This window comes from Apaloderma vittatum, unplaced genomic scaffold, assembly GCF_000703405.1.
Source record: "Apaloderma vittatum isolate BGI_N311 unplaced genomic scaffold, ASM70340v1 scaffold3743, whole genome shotgun sequence".
NCBI lineage: Eukaryota > Metazoa > Chordata > Aves > Trogoniformes > Trogonidae > Apaloderma > Apaloderma vittatum.
The window spans coordinates 295,839-312,258 of NW_009709694.1; the positions used below are offsets into that span (position 1 = coordinate 295,839).

The window sequence follows — 16,420 nt, forward strand, 5'->3', positions numbered from 1 at the left end:
TACTTTGAATTGCCAGGATCAACATGTTACCCCTCCCTTATGTGCTTATCCATCAAAAAATTCTTTTGTACTTGTATATACTTTAAAGGATCCTGTGTCTCAGTAATGTGTTTCAAGTACTGGAAAAAGGTAAAGTAGGTCTGTTTTACAGTCTCTGCCAAATCTGAATCTGCTTTATGATTTGACCAGTCAAGCTTTCCCCCCCCACCCCACCCCAAGTAAATTGTCATCTTTCATCAATTTATAACTACTACTTAAAGCTGCATTACACTTCTAAGAAGATTAATTAGAGGCGGCGCAGGTAGTTATTTGTTTATCTCACAGAAGAGTTTTGATGCATCTTACCTAAATATTAGCAATATACCAGAAGGAAACAACATACTGTATCCCTCTGTGTACAGATTGCTTTACTTCCATTTCCTAGTTTCAATCAGTTTCTCAGGTATAGATCCACTTTAACAGTGTCATTACTCAAAATCCAAATTTTGATTTGTGTACTCCATACAATCACCAATGCATTGATTTGTGTGAGGAGGGTAGAATTAAAATGAAGGTGTGTAATTTAGGACTGTTTGTTATTGACATTTGTGTTCAAATATTTTGACTTCATAGTGGAGGAACCTCTGGTGGGAGTTAGCTATACAACAGCATGGATATTATTACATAATGTACCCGTTTAGTAGCACAGGACTCTCACCCGTTTGAAGCTCCCTCCCACATCCTCCAACTCTTCCGAGACAAGTTCTTCAGTGTTCCCTCACCAGACAATGACTATAGTGCAGGACCTACTGTCTCCTGGAAGCCCAATTCCTACTGCTGAGGTGCTGTCCCTCTCTCCAGACCATAGTAGAAGTTTCCATCCCAATAGAATAAAGCTCCTGTTCCTTGTAGGGAGACAAACTCACCGTTTGTATATCAGATAAACTCACCATAAAAATAAGTCCTCCATTCTAATAGTTGGATTTATTTGCAGACCTCAAGAAATCGTAGGTGTGTGTATACGATGAGTTATCAAGCTTGTGAAAGCCAAAGGAACTCCGATCTTTGCAGAAATACTCCCTTTCTAAAAGGAAAACCTAAGCATTTTACCAGTCTGAGGTTTTGTGTATATGTGTGTTCGAGTTTTATTTGACACAGTTTAGCAAAGCATTTTTCTGCAGTACTAGAAGAGGTATTTTAGTGTGGTAACTGGATTTATTTACCCCTTGTTGAAGGGCTATGAAGAGACAAATAACTTATTATAATGAGTGGCACCCTCAATATGGTGAGATAAATTTCTGTTCATTGCCAGCCAGAGGGTTGTGTCAATGAAAGTCTGTGTGCCTCTAAGTGGAAAAGCAGAGAGACAGTGGATGAGTGGTGTAGTGTTTCAGTTCCAGCGTCACTGCCATTGTGGGTTATTTCCATGTGTTGTCTGTAGCAATCCCAGTGTCTTCACTGGAAGATTTTTCCCATGTGCTTCCCAAGATTATGTTCTTCAATAAATGGACATAAGGCATTTAGTACTGAAGAAGTATAAAAGAAAAAAGGCAAAACTACCGTTCCCAAGATTTCATTCAGAGATTCTTTATTAAAAATGTCTGAAAAATTGCCAGAGTTACTACACAGAGGACTCAAGAAGCATCAGAATTAATGGCCTGTTTTGAGGAAGATAAAGAATCTGAGTCTATTGTAAGTTTGCTGTAGTTTCCTGCCTAACTATAGACTCTATTCTGGGCACCTCCATAACTTAAAAAAAAAACTGAAGAAAAGTTTACGATAAGTTGGCAGGATTTAGGACATGAGTTTTGGTAATGTTGTATGCTAGTGAAACTGGGAACTTTCTAATTTGGTTAGCTTTTTGTTTCGTCTTGTAACTTAGTTTGCCATATTATTATCTAAACTGACACTGCTTTACTTTGTAATATTTTATGAGATGATTGATCATGGCACGTGGTGCCGCCACTGATAACTAGTGCAAATAAATATCACATTTCCCTTGCCCCAGGAAGAACATTTTGTTAAGCCTGTGTTGTGTTACACTTTGTGAGTAGAGACGAACTCATACAGAAAGCGCAGTTTTAATTGCCCAAACGCTGGTGGTTAATTCTTTGTTTTCATTATAAGAGTCCTACTTGATATTTATGTATAACTTAACACCACGCAGTGTGCCTCATGACAGGAAATAGGCAGGACCATGCTATAGAGTAGACAAAGGAGGTTTTTCATTCATCATGCTGCTCAGAGAGAGGACAGCATTTTCCCTGGCTGGTCAGCTTGGCGACAGGAGGTTAAGAGCTGGTGCTACCACCCTGTGTCTGCCTGCCCATCTCGTCTCCTTCGCCACCTGCCTGCCCACTCCTCCAAGTACCATGCTCTTTCTTCAGTGGTACCCCTGCAGTAGGCTGGCCTGCCAGGCACATTGCTCGTTTATTTCCCTTTAGAAATCGATTTCAGCCACGTTTTGCTGATGTGTGCATTGTACATTCGGTATCTGTGGATTGGTGGACTCCAAAAAAATGAAGCACTAGGGTAGAAGATTGTATCTCCAATTCCTTCTGTAGTTGTTTAACTACAACTAAACCTTTGACCCTAATAAATAACATAGAGTTATAACATATATAGCTGGAAAATATTTGTGTATATTGCTTTTCATTCCCCCACCTTATTTGTCTTCTTACTTCTGTGATCTTCTTAAAAGCAAGTAACAGCCGAAATGACATTTTATGAGATTTTTTTTTTTTTCCTAGTTGGAGAAAGTCAGATGGGCAGTCAAGGACTCTGCAGTTATATATCATAATTTCACAGAATTACAAAATTGTTAAAGCTGGGAAAGACCTCTGAGATCATCAAGTCCAGCCTGTAACTTTTAACCTTGGTATCATAGGTTGATGCCAGTGAGCAATTGCAAGTACAATTATTAAAGAGTTTTTTGGGTTTTGTTATCAGTGATTATTACTAGCCTTGTACTAAGAGCTGTGCAAAATTAGGATCAAATAGGTTGAAGTAGCGTTGCTATTTCAGAATAAATAGTGTTAAAAATATTCTGCTGGCATAGTAGGGTCACATGTGAAAACCTCTCACATCTTTGTGATTGCACGACCTTCAGGGTTTTGGAACGAGTAATTCCTGAATCACACAAACATGCTGACAAATTTACCTTAAGGCTCATGTGCAACTCAGTTTTGAAAAACGTACCCTTTGCAAATGGAGCCTCTGTCACTTTTTGACTGTATTGACTGCACTGTGTCCAAGAAGAGTGCCTGAAATTTGCCAGTTTTGTCACTTTGCCATGTGCCCTGGTCCCTCTTGCTAGCTGTAGTGGAAGAGGAACTCCAGAAGAGATATGGCAACATGAGTCTGGATTGATATGGGCGTAACATTTAATGTACTGATGGCAGTCTGGGTTTCATTTAGTTAACTATAGCTTTCAAAGTACAGTGCTCACTCATCCCTACTTGTTTCAAGTCTTGTATTTCATTACTGCCTCAGGATAAGGATAGATGGATAGTGATGACAGAATCAAAACATAAATGGGATAAGAGTTATTTTGGGGATTTATAACATTTGCTATATTAGTGTGTTTTTCCTGTAGTCCCTGAAGGCTGTCTGGTGGTTCAGGGAAAACTTTGAAAACGATGTTGAAAATCAATTCATGTATTGATAATCTTCATTTTTATTAACGATGACATTTGTGTAAAACTTTTTTGATTCAAATCTTTGTTACAAATGATACATGTACTCTTCCTCTCTAAAGGCAAATTTTTTTAGTGCGCCAGCAGAAATTCTCTACCCTCATACTGGATTTTCACTCTGGTTTTACACTTCCCCTCTTCTATTTGCAAGTAAAACTGTGTTACCTTAAGTAATCACTGGCTATGCACAGATAGATGTTCTTGTCAGTCTGGAATAGTTTCTGCATAATAGCCGCAGAAGGAATATGCCAGTGGCAGCATGAAGGGTGTGAGCAGAGCAGCATATGGAAAAACCTACCATCAATAATGCTCAAGTGTGCTGGGAAAAACTTCTCTGTGGACGTTTCTCAAGCCCTTACGGTCTTTTTGGAAAGGTCAGTGTCTTAACAAACGCCCTTATTATTTTTTTCTGTCTTCCTTCCTCTGGCTCATGGCTGAATGTACTCTGTCTTTAAACACAGCAACAAAAACGTTTCTTATTTCATAAGCAGTGTAAAACCCCTACTTTAGTGAAAAGCGAGGCTGAGTAAGGACTCCAGATTTTTGCCTTTTGATTGTTGTGCATGAATGTAGCATAAAAAGTACAAACTGTCCAACTGAAATGTATCAGTTTTCATTTTCTCACTAGTGACTGTTGTTTTGGATAATACCCAAAATACCACAGCAGTTTCAGTGTTTTGATTCCTACACTCTCGAACAAAGAAGTTCCTTGTGCTCTGTTCAGTGTCTGTCTCCCAAGACATCTTTCTCTGCCTACTGTTTGTGCTCCACCTTTTTAGTAAATAGAGCCAGGAGTCCCATCTTGCGTTTGACTGTTTGAGTGTAAAGCAACAAAGTATGTCCTCTGCAGACAGTTGAGTCCTGCCTCCAAGATGAAATGTGAGAGTTCGGCTAGCTGGAATGAAAAGTAAACAGGAAATAATCCTTCGAAATTGGAATCTCCAGCTAGTCTTTTAACTTTTAGCTGTGTATTTTCAAGAGATCCTTTGAACGTGAACTTACTTGAACTTTTAAGGCTAAAGAGTTTAGAGGTTGAAATAACTAACCAAATACTAATGCCAAAGTTCTGCTGAACAATTTTAATTCCAGTGTTTCCCGAGGCAGAAAATCAAGGACTGCCAATTCTATAACTCTGATAATCAAGACAGTAATTGGCAATGTTCCTTTGGGACAGGCAGGCTCGCATGAGGTCATTTCTGTCTGCCTCTCACCCAGTACCTGCCATATATAGATGTTGTCTCAGTGCTACTAAATGGGCAATTTCAGACTTAGCTGAGCACACGTTAACCAGCACGCTTAAGTGCCAGGTGCTGTTGTGTTAGGGAGAGTACCCAGGACAAAAAAAGCAATGCCCAAGGTCAACCAGCTCATGCCTTTAAAAGCAAAAAGGGTGTAAACAACTCACCCAAGTTACATCTTGTACTCAAGTGTAAGAGTTTGTACATTTGATTTTACAGTTGTTCTGGAATGATATCAAAGTATTACTGCAGTCATTTGTTCTGCTGCTCTAGAAATTAATATGAATTAATATGAATGGCAGAAAAAGATATGTCCAGGTTAGGTTTCCAACTCCCTCTGACACTCTGCTAGAGCCCCCTAGTGAAACTGGGCATTTTATGTGATGACAAGACACAACACATATGGATTCACTTAGAAAACATGGATGGAAGAACCACAAGCATTTCCAGTTGACAAGCCTTTGCATTCGATGAACTTGTGCTTTGCTGTTTTATCCTAAAAAAAGCTTAGGAGTTCTAGTAAAATTTTATGTTCTTTCATATATTCTAGAGTTAGGGTGAATAGTAGAGGGCTAGACGATCGGTCTAAGGTTTTTTTAAAGGCATACGTATTAGTGGAAAAAACATGTATATATATTTCACACAAATCTATAAACATAAATGGAAAAGATATTTAAAAAAAAAAAAAGAAGACCTGACACTAGATTTGAAAGGTACCCCAGAGATTTTGAAGCCAGGAAATTCTGGTTGAAGTTATGGAATATTGATTTCTTTTTAAAAGAAAAGATGCAGCTTTAACTGTCAACATTCATTGTCAAGAAAAATCTTAACATAACAGCTGTTTAAAAGCAGCAAGTTTTGTCAAAGGGGGATATTTTTTAAAATATAGTTATTAATCAATAGACTAATATTAGAGTACCTTCTGTGGAAGAATGTAGAGCGTTAAAAAAATCAATCTCTAATTTTATATAAAGTCTGCAATCTGTTGTAACTTTGCCTACTCCATGTACATCAACTAAGACTGAAAATCACTAATATTTTATTAATGTAATGCAATATATGTAGCATCTCTGGTTACATATAGATCTGCATTTACATCAAATTTTAAATTTACACAAAGTCAAAAACCTGAACTGTAAGGTTCATATGTCATGTTTGCTATTTTGAGCAAAAAGTCCTGATTTATTCAGCAGTGGTGAAGTTAGTTACTGTCCAGGTGGGCAATTAGTAAGTAGGCAGAGAGAGGTGGCGTCCCTGCCCATGACGGGGAGGTTGGACTAGATGATCTCTAAGGTCCCTTCCAGCCTAGGCCATTCTATGATATGATGTGATATGATCATATCATATGGTCAGGAGAAGGCTATGGACTGCTTAAGCGCATGGTAATAATTATAGGCCAAGAGTTAGATTAACGAATGTGCAAAAAGTAATGGGCTCAGCAGAGTGGTGAACTAGGTAATTGTGTGATATAAATTTGTCAGATGATTTCTCAGTTTAGCTCACCATCGAGTATATTGCCATGTGTATTGTGTAATGGTTACACATGCATATGTGTGCTGTGCACTAGAGAGACATGGGATACATGTGTATTACAGCCTTCTCAAATTTATCCTCCACCATGGACCATCTGTTATTTTTTGTTTGGTAGTGTCCATTGTCTTGCAGTTGATGCTAATAATTGTCCAACCTCTGCTATGCTGGCTTAAGCAAATCAGACAATGTGTGTGTGATGAGTGGGGCGCCGGCCTGCTCGCAGTATAGATGGCTGTATAGTGCCATGGCCAGATGTGCAAGTTCTGTGAGACTGAAAAGGGAAGGCAACAATTTTTATTTGCCACAGGCAACAAGCGCTTTGAATGAGCTCGGTGTTCTGGGAGCACAGAGGCTTCACACTGGCTGGGGGCAAGGCTGGAAGTGACCTCCTGTGGGTGCCTTCTGCACACAGTGCTGGGTCACCTTCCCATGATGGACATGCAGTTCTCATTTCCATAGTGCAGTTAAAGGTAAAGGATATTCCTGTAGGACAGTTCTTCAGCAGAAAGGCACCTGGATCTTCTCTCGGCTTCCCAAACTCCATGCCTGCACTGCGTAAAATCAGCATTTCCATTACAGATGAGGCAGTGGGCAGCTTTGGAGAAGGGAAGAGCTGTGTGAATGCAGAAGAGTGTTATGGAGGAACAGCTGTGTTACACAACCAGAGTAATGCTGGAGCAGCTCTATGGACTATGATGACTCCAAAATAAGAGTGCTAAAGTTTGGCGTGATCTGTCAAAGTTGTTAATGTCAGTTCCTCATAGTGTAGGATCAAGTCAAGTTTTAGGCTATTGACAAGACATCCTTTAATGTACAGGCAAGTAGGAAGGAGGTTATGTAAGAATCAAGGTGTAAACTGCAAAGTTAATTATTGCATTACTATTTTTTAAAATATGGGGATTTGTTCCAGAGGATTCAACTGCTACTGGAAGCAAATTCCAAATGGAAATTATGCATAATTGTTCAGCTATAAATGCAATGTATAGCTATATTAATCCTTGCCAGAGCTCCTTTTTTACCTGAGTCTGCCTTTCTTCACACTAGTTTCAAAGGATGCACATAGGCTTAGAGTACTTACTGGCAGGTACTTCTTTGGCCACTGATCTGTTGTGTGACCTTGGAGAAATCTTTTTTTGCAACCTTAATTTCTCTTTTTTAATCTCATCTATATAGATTATAAAACTGTCATAACACTAAATAGCTTTTACTAGATGTTTATGAAAAGTCTTGGCTGATGCCTTAAAACACAACATCACAATGATACTATTAGTGTTTAGGATTTTCCTGTTAAATATTAAAATAGTCCTGTCCTAGCTACAAAGCTAAATATTGGATCTGATTTTATCAGTATAAATAAAGAGTTAACTTTGTCTAAAAAAATTCAATTGCATCGATGTGAAACAGTGAGAGTGAGAAGAGAATCATGCCTGAAGCAATGAGTTGATGAAGGAGACTCTGGCACCTTCCTAATCCTTAGAACAAAAGCACTTCTATAAATTACCATTACGTTATGTAAGTGTGTTCAAGGACCAATTTACATACATAACAGAAACTAGCTAATCTGTATATCACGTATGATTACAGCATGATTTATCTATTGCAGGAGTTGTGTAAAACTTATAATATACTCTAAGAACTTAGTGACCATTTTGTGAGACTCAGACTTCCTGCTGTATCCAGGAACCATGCTATATAATCCCTTCCAAAACCCGATTAAATAGTTTTATTTTTTGCCTCTTGATAATCATGTTGGGAAGCTTCTGTCAAAACACCTTTGCTCTGAGGCTTAAGATTGTGGTTTTAATTTCCAGCCTAAAGATACTTCTGTTTGTTTTGCATCTATCTATTCTTGGTCAAACATACTCCCCTTCAGTGACTCCTCTCCCTTCTGGATGTTCACCACATTAATTTAAAGACAAAAATCTTACCTGTGTCTTCATTTTCAAGACTATGTCAACATCACTATGCATTTGCAGTAACTTAGGGATTTTGTACCTCTGGCTGCTACAATAGCCCTTCTTTGGATCTGTTCCACTTTGAATTCATTTTTCTGGGACAGCCGATGCTCACAGTTTTCTAACCTTTTGTACAGTACCATTAATACTTCCTCCTCTTCCCTGGGAGTACTTTGCTGCATTGTAAAATAACATCTTTTTTCCTTTGTGGACATGGCCTTGGTAATGCAGTCATCCTGTAATTCACTGGTATAGCTAGGGTTTCAAGGTTTCCAGCAAGTGCTCCTACATTTTAAAGCAAATGACATATTAGCCCAATTGTCTTCGTGAGTATGCACTTTGCTCTGTTTTAATCCAGTCCTTCCTGTATGATACCTCAACCTGCCACTTCACTGAGCTTGCCTCACAATTTCATAATTTCCTCAAATCTTATTATTCAAGGGCATTATTAAAAATTGGCTCATAATAATCCTTACAGAGATTTTAGTTACCCTCCCACTGAAGCAGTATAACTTGTGTTTTAACACCTTCTGTTGTCATTTCCTCTGTCTTTAATTCCTTATCATTCCTGAAGTTTAGTAATTTCTGGTGTAGCACTGGCTGAAATATCTTAATGACTTTCAGAGAGCTTAGATCTACTGCACGTCTTTTGTCTGGAAAATAGGACATTTTTAGTTAAAAAATTAGGTTAGCTAGCTCTACCTTTGATTTATCTATATTCTTTTTTCATTAATATCCTTTTATCTTGGCCATGGGACCTGTGCTTGTGTGTGCCAGCTCTTCCTTTGATCTGCAATAGACATGATCCAGTCCTGATTCCTCATTTTGCTTACACCAGTACCTTGAGTTCACTGACTTCTCTTGGATTTCCATTTCCTTTGTATTCATTCCTCTGCCCAAACTCTCATTCTCAGAAAGCTGTCTCTGCTGTCTGACGGCTCATGTGGGAAACTGAGGCAGTGTCCTTATCCTGTTGGGGCTACTTCTGACATACCCATAGTGTGTCCTCCATCCTCACTGCATGGGAAGCCCAGCTCTCGATTCTGTCCCTGGTTTTAATTTATTTATGAGAGAAGCCTTTTGTTAGGTGTTTGAATATCATTTGCAGAGTCTCAAATAGACTTTCAGCAAATCTTACTTCTGGCCTTTTTTTTTCCCCCTTCTGTGTTCATTCCTGATATACTTGTTGAGGTGTCTGAGTAAGTGGCTGACTAGTTAACACCTCCTTGACTGTAACTGGTGAAGCATCTTAGTAACATATTTTTTTTAAAAAATTTTTTTTTGCAGAGACAGCATTAACTTTTTTTTTTTACATCAATGTGTAAATGTACACTGTTTTTTGACATCCTGGAAGTTAAAAACATCCAAGCTATCCTAAGTAATAGCTTATTATTGAATGTAGACAGGTCTAACAGTATTTGCCAGGGTTTTTTTTATTGCTCTACTAGATAAAATGCTTTCTTTTCAGTTCAAATATCTTTATAAAGAATGCAATATTGACCTAAGCTTTGTAGTACAGAGGCTAATCTAGATCAAATCATGTGTATCTTTCCTAAACTGATCTGAGTCCCACTGAAGTGGAGTGATAGTTTAATTAGGGTTTTCAGATTGTGACCTTGCAGCCTTGTTTTCCTCTCAAACTGGTGTAAAGTAGGAATAAATCCGTTCTAAGTCCATGCATTCAACAGTGTATGTCAAAAAGCTTCTTGTTATGAATCCAAGGCATCTGCAACGTTGTTGAGAGCATGGTTTCGACCTCTTTCTTACACGATTGCAAAAACAAATAGTGAGATATGACAGTACAAACACTGAACATTCTTTGAATGTTTCATAGTGGATTGATGAAGAATGGGTTGTGTAACACGGTGCTAGATCAGCAGATTCTGAAGAATTTTGAAGGAGTGCCGAGTTGTTATGTAGTGAAACCACTGAATGGTTATTTTTTTGTGCTACTTGCCAAAGAGAGATATGCTTCTAGCAGGGTAGGTTTTCTTATCAATTGGCTTATTGTTAAAAGGAAGGTGGAAATTAGAGGCTGAAATTTCACTTCTTCTAACTGTGGTTTAAATGCAATTTGTTATTGCCTATTACTGGTTACAGCCTCGAGGGTACCTAGTTAAAGGATGCCTGCCAAACAGCCTACCCCCTCCAAGCCTTTTAAATAAGTTATCTGGGAGATTTTGTAGTGACACTGCAGGTCTTGTTACCCAGGAGAGCTCCTATCTCTAATATCCATCCCAAATCCCAGGTGTAGCCCTTCGCACTGTGCTTTTTAGAGTAACCAGCTGAGTGGAAGTTAACTTTTTTGTGTGCTGCAAACCTCACACACATTCCAAAGCAGGAAGACAGTTGAGTTCTTCATTATCAGATGTCTACTTCTGCCTCTTAAAAAGCTGTGAAAAAAGAGAAAAAACATATGCAAAGTCCTCATCCAGGGCTTGGTCCAGGATGCCTTGGATGATTTTTTGAGCTCCAAGCTGAGGGTTGGAGGGTTGACACTCTGCTACTGATCTGTGTGGTAGGACAAGGGGGTTGTGCATGAGTCACACAGCAAACAGCCTGCTTTCAAACAGCCTTTGTACTTTTCCAGTACGGCAATCTGTAAATCATTATGCACCCCCTCTTTGCGCAATCCACACAGGATGTGAGTCTGTGTCAGCTCCCAGCTTGATAGCCTTCCTCTTTAGTGCGATCAATAGAAAACTCCCGCTTGCAGCTTTGGAAATGACTAGTCTATCGCCTGCCTTTAGCCAAGAGGGTGGGCATCACATTCACAGATGTCCCACGTCTGACAGGACTGAGGCATATTTTCCATTGGCAGGGAGGGGGGGGGACCCACTGTTGCAAAGCTGGTCCATCCATTCTGCCGCAACGGCCGGCTCCTAGCTGAACCCAGGTTGCAGTGAACCAGGAGCACTAGCGGTGTTCCAGGAAAATCAAGGTTGTACATGCTCCGCCACTGACTCTTCTTCTTGTTGACAGGCTATGTAATTTCTATGGAAAGAAGAGGATTGCTCTAGGTGTACTTATTTTAAACAGGGATGGAGCATTTGATGCAATGAGTGTTTTCTGGTGCTTGTCACCGATCTTACTTCAGAGAGAGGAGGAGGCTGACATTTGTCAAGAGTGGTTTGTTTCTGATAGACAGGTGGATGCAGTGTCCTTTCTCCCTGATTTGTGCCTGCAGAAGTAGCAAAGCTGTATTAGCTCCCTTGCTAAATTCCCCCTCCAAGTTTGGGAAGCAGAGCCACTCGTGATAACAGCTGAAGCTCTGACAGACTATGTCTTATCCCAGGAACAGCACAGGAATAACAAAAATTTGGAAGGAGAGACCTATGCAATTCCTGTGGTTTTGTGCCACCTTCTGTAGATAGTAATACCCAATTCACATTTTCAACCTCCAACTGGTATCCAATTCTACAACATTTTGACCTAAATCTGCATAGATGTTCAACACCTTAGGCATGTTAATTTTAATGGGAGGTGACTACAGAGTCAATTTCAGGCAGTTACTTATGGCAGGGTGATAGTGGAAAGATGGCCTTGATGGGTAGTCTTGGTGCTGTTTCTGTTTCCAAGAGAGAGTTTGGGCTCAGTGCTCAGATTTGAGCTCCAAACAGCAAACCTACCTTCAATCCGTGCCGGTGTTTGTGGTAAAGGCAGGTGTAACTTTCCTGGAGTAGCTCCCAGGACTTTTATACTAGTTTTGCCATTTCCGTTGTTTTGCCTCCATTTCCAAGGTAGCAAAGTCATTTATCATTGGGTGACAAAGTGCAGCTTTGGCTGTAACACTGAGAAACCTGTTACTGGAACTGCACAGGTGATGTACGCATGTGTGAGATTCTCGGCTTTACACTTCAGTGGATAGTAACCACTGATGTTTCCATGGGGATTATATGAGTAGGTCAATGTATACAACTGCTATACATTAAAAAAAAAAAAAAAAAACAACCAAAATTGGAGGTGTTTGTGCTGTAAGCTGGGTGAGCTCCTTGTAAAGATATTGGAATAAAGTTTGAGGAGTTTCGAGTAACACAATGTAAGAGAACTTCCTCGCACAGGGATCGGATGTTCAGCTGTGTTCAGCTTGTCATTCTTCCTGTATATGCCATTCAATTCTGTATCGCCGATAAAAATCAGTGATACAGATCATGGCTTTAAGAGTGTGGGCTGTAGTGATTAGCCATGATCTGTTTCTGATGATATCTGATTGCCTCCCCAATATGCAATGTATTCAATTCCTCTCTAAGCCTCTTTTCATCATTTTGTTTAGCAGACAAGTAGAAGAGTAGGTAGGAGCATTTCATGAGTGCTGTTGTGTCAAGTGAAGTATAAGACTGTGCCTTGCTCTTTCCTTTCATCTTCTTGGCCAAGCTGGGGTAGTATGTAATCAAATATTCTGCCACATTTACTCTTCTCACAGAAGAAAAGACTATGTTAACTCTTCTGTGCTGGTAAATGGATAAATACAAATTGTGGATAAATACAAATGATGGAACTCTTTGAAGTTTATAATTCCAATACCCAATATAAGTCGTTGCCATGTCACAGATGTTACTTTTTTATGTTATATATACTAAAGGATTGTAGTTTTGCTCAAATGTTGTGGTTTCCCTTTGAGAGATATTTTCTCTGTTTCAGATAATGGTATCTATCATTATGACATGCTCCAAAGTAGAAGCCCAAGCCAAGCAACAGCAGAATCATCAGAAGGTTAGAATGTGTGGCAGACAAAGATTTGAAATCCCACAAGTCTTCTGTCAGGGACCCATTTTTACTCTAGATATCATCGGTTAATTAGTTGCTGAGAAGTCAGTGCATGCTAATGTGAAATTGTTTAGCTTCCCTGTGAGTGAGTCTATTTTGCTGACCTCTGAGTTAGGAACTACAGTAAATGTCATGAGCTACAGTGAGCTCTTCAGGCCTTCTGTGGTGATCTGCTTAGAACTTGAAGCAGCTGGCCCATAGGTGTGTCCGAATAGCAAGTTTATAGCAAATATGCCTGATCAAAAGTGAAAAGGTGAATCGTCAGCTCTAAAATATAGAAAAGTTGCCAGCAAGTTTAAACATTTTCTCGGCAGAGTTAAGGGGCTTCTAGTGCAGCTTCCTAAAATCAGTGAATCAGTTTTGATGATTGATATAAGGCTCTAATTTTCCTGAAGGTTTTCAAAGGCTTCTGAAATGTTTCTGAAATATTCCAGTAATTGGTGTTGTACAATATTAGAAATCCTGCCAAGCTGTCCAATTAAATGCAGCCATAGTTGCTTCTCAAAACTCAAATTAACTACTTGATCTGACGTATTGTAAGTCCTCTTACACAGGTGGATAATTCAAGCTCCACAAGGATTTTTGGTCGCCTACTTTCTCAGTTCAGTGGGTCTGCAATTGAATCATTTCCTCTTAATGGGTGACTTCACTAAGTGGTTTGAAAGTAATTAGCAAACCCGGTGGATCTGATATTGAAGTGTACGATCAGCATCTTACCGGGAACTTCTTATATCCTGTGGGAAACTGTGGTCGACTGCCCAACAAATTCAGAAGGCAACTTGTTGCTCCCTCTTCTAAGGAGCTAATCAAGGAATGGTTGCACCATCTCAGGCATGTTTTGACTTGTGATGAAGTGATCCCAGCTGATTTTAAAGGCATTTTCAGAAAGCCTATTCTTTATTAGCATTGGATGTTTTATTTGGTCACTTTTAAGAAAGCGGTAATTGACTTCTTACAGATGCAGACTATTTTTTATCCACTAATACATTTTAATCTTGGTGCACAGCTATTAATGGGATATGCTTCCACTCCAGAGCAATTCAGATTGATTTTGTTTCTACTTCAGAAATATATTACAGTAGACCCACAGTATATAAAAGTGCTCAGTGTGTTGAGATGAACTAGCCTCATGGTATTTGCAGCTTCTAATGGGAGCTCAGTACATTTAAAAAAAGAAGTAGTAATTGATTGCCTGGTGCTCAGGCTAATTGATATGGCACTGGGTTAGTCAGAAGCTCTCAGCTCCATCAAAATCACACATGACATTGTTCCAGTGCCCCTTAATGTTGACTGGGTATTTCACATCATAAAAGCAGCATGTTTTGGAGGAGACTTACAGAGCTGAGTGAATCTTGCTTCAGCATCAGTTACATTCTTTCCAGAAAGGCTTCCTGCCTAGAGTAGCATTACTCCTCCGCTGGAAATTTTTTAAAAGGATGTTCTCAGGTCTGTTTATTTTTTATGGGCTTGGATGCGGTCACTGAGATCCTGTGAGATCAGACGAATGGAATGAAAGTGGCCACAGATGACACTTGAGCTATTTCCACAGCTGGATGCACACCGGCCAGAGTAGGCGGTCCTCTGCAGATGAATTAGTTCGTTGAAGTACATGATACAAAACATCTGTTACAATGAGAACAAACAAAAACAATGTGCCTTTGAAGACTGTGATTTGTTGGGAGCTGCTTGCAAGGGTGCTGAACGAGGCAGTTGTCAGCAAGGAAACATTTTCAGGCTTGCCCTTGTGTGAACTGAAACAAAACTATACAGTTAAAAAAATGTAAATTCAATCAAGAAAAAGACCTATTTTCCCCAGATTTTGTTATTCTGATTCCTGCTATGGCAACGGGGAGGGAGACAGCCCTACTGTACCAAATGTTTTTTATACCATAAAGCACTTTTAATACAATGGTATAATTCCAGCTGAGTGGCTGTAAAAACTTAGAAGCTACACTGGTACAATAACTGTTATTCTGTCAATCTTTTCCCCGCACTGCTTTATTACCAGCTGTCTTGAAGTGCAATAGATGTTTTTCATTGTCACTGCCACCTGATGACAAATAAAACCTTCAAAATGGTTTTGCGCTGAGGAGTAGCTCACAGCTCCTAGCAAGAAGTAGACCTCTCACGACACCTTAATGAGCAGAAGCAATCCAAACATTCCCACCCCATTTTACCCTTATGAGGCAGTTACTTTTGGCTGCCTTTGATTTTTTCCTTGCAGTCGAGCTGAGAAGGAAGTAGGACTACTGGATGTTTCTGGAGTAAACAGACATACTATGTGCATAAAGGCTGAAGACAGATCAACCAAAGCCAGGTGTTTATCAGTTATTACAGGCCAGTATAGTTCTCATAGACGTTTCAGAGAAAATGCAATACTCCTAACACAGTGTTTTAGCCATGGTAGGGATGAATTAGATGCAGATATATGCCAAAGCACTGGCTCGTCTCTTTTTCTTTCTTTTTTTTTCCCCCCTAAAGTGAGCATACTAATTAGCGTTTGCAGATTTGGTAGCTGAGAACTGTATCCTATAAGTATAACAGGAAAAGGCTGCACTACCGAAGTTTGCTCCCAAAGAGGGTTGGTGCCCAATCTGTGCGTGCACATAAGGTAGACAACAGTAGTAAAAGAAATAAATAAAAGTTAATCTTTTACATCAAGTAAATGGTAGTGATATACGAATGTGGACCTGGAGATCTTTTAGTTCTTTCCCTGCTGATGGCCTGCTCCGTCTGCACAAGACAGCTAAATTTTTCTTTTTTAACGGCTCAGCAACTGAAATGGGAATTCCCCTGGTTGCCAGGGCGTCAGATGGGCCATTGGGAGAGGGCGTCTTTCCTGGCTTTGCATCTGTGAGCCGGTGGTGGATGTCAAGAGAGGTGAGAAGCTGCTGAGGAAGCAAAGTTAAACAAGGGTCTTGTTCAGTTCAATTGATTCTAGTTTATGCTTTCCTGATGAGCAGAGTGTCTGATTGTATATGTAGTCGTAGTTTATTATAGCTGTACAAGACAATTATGTTAATCTTACTTTTATTTCCTAATATTCTTTGATCTCATACACATCAAAGATATAAAATTTGAGTCTTGTTGGTAATTAGCTAGACAGCAAATATGTTGTCTGTCAGTACGGAGGATACAAAGCACAAGAAATTGTCCTGGGGGAGTCTAGATTCTAGTCTAATTTTTTTTTCTCCTCATCAGATTTTTATTTCCCTTTCATCAGTTGCCTCAGCTATTAAATAAATGTACTGGA

The 16,420-nt window shown here is 39.5% G+C and overlaps 1 protein-coding gene across 1 annotated transcript in view; it reads left to right on the top strand.

The window, feature by feature from the left end:
- The window catches only part of LOC104272109 (RNA-binding motif, single-stranded-interacting protein 3), a gene marked incomplete at its 3' end in the record, with an annotated part of 320,963 nt that overhangs the window by 287,691 nt on the left and 16,852 nt on the right, over positions 1–16,420 (top strand). The gene's annotated exons all lie outside the window — the stretch shown is intronic.